Genomic DNA, 1,260 nt, shown 5'->3' on the forward strand with positions numbered 1-1,260 from the left:
ATTGGGGATTTAGAGTTTGTTTGTTTGTTTGTTGCCATTTTGGGGGTTCGTTTGTTTGTTTGTTTGTTTGTTTGTTTGTTTGTTGTTGGGTTTTGTTTTGTTTTTTGTTTTGTTTTGTTTTTTGGGGGGTGGGGTTGGTCTCTCCTTTAAAATATTAGAATTCGAGTTAACGAGGTTCAAACACAGCGCTTACGATATGCAATTCATAACTTGGTTACTATTTTCAAACTTTTTGTTCGGATAAAAATTTAATGTGGCAAAAGAAACAGAAACCATGAAACAGTGTTTAATGCTTTTCAAATAATATGATTTCAAACCAAATTTAAATCTGTTCCATGCCAGTGCTAAACAGTGGAATTGAATGCTCTCTGCCATTGCAGCTCTGTAGCCTCGCATTTTGCGACGAAAGCCTAAGCATCGCTTGACACTTAATAATTTGCACTCACTGCGGCCCCCTACCAAGACACAGACTGAGCACTCCGCCTTCCACACACATCTTTTTTTCCTTGGCTCTCCATGATTTTTCGGGGTGGGGGAGGGGGGTATTTTAATTACGCTTTGTCACTGTGATGTGAAAATTAGATCCAACGCTTTGGAAGGTGGCCATTGTATGATCTTTTTTTTCTACGGCTCTCTGCGTTTGCTTTTCATTTTTTAATTTTTTTAAATTACACTGTGTCACGGTGATGACGTGAAAATTAACGCATTAGAAGGTGGCAAGAGAAAAAAAGACTAAAACCACAACAGTGAAGTAGATCAAGTGTGACAAGAATTCACGAATAAGGAAATAACTCTTGAACAATTTACCCCACAAAAAAATTAAGTTTAGACTGTTCCACTTAGAAAACGTGCATTCTCCCAGTCGTCAACTATTTATATCCCATTTTAATCATTGATATCCAACATTAAATAATGTATCGTGCTTAAAGGCCCATTCTTACCTCCCCATGGTGTTAGAAACTATGACAATGTGCTTCGATTTTTTAAAATGCACACACGCGTCATGCTTAGATATGCCAATAATCTAATACATGTACCAGTTTCGACAGCCTGCAACTACCATAGATAAATAATGTGGTTACAAAATGGGGGCCGAGTTCAAATTTTCCGTACGTAGAATTGTGACGTCATGGGGCGCGAGTTCCATTACGTCCCATCTCCCTCTCCTTCTCTCTTTCTCTCTCTCTCTCCCTCTCCCTCTCTCTCCCTCTCCCTCTCCCCCCCCTTCTCTCTCTCTCTCTCTCTCTCTCTCTCATATAA

Source organism: Aplysia californica, unplaced genomic scaffold (assembly GCF_000002075.1).
Source record: "Aplysia californica isolate F4 #8 unplaced genomic scaffold, AplCal3.0 scaffold00558, whole genome shotgun sequence".
NCBI lineage: Eukaryota > Metazoa > Mollusca > Gastropoda > Aplysiida > Aplysiidae > Aplysia > Aplysia californica.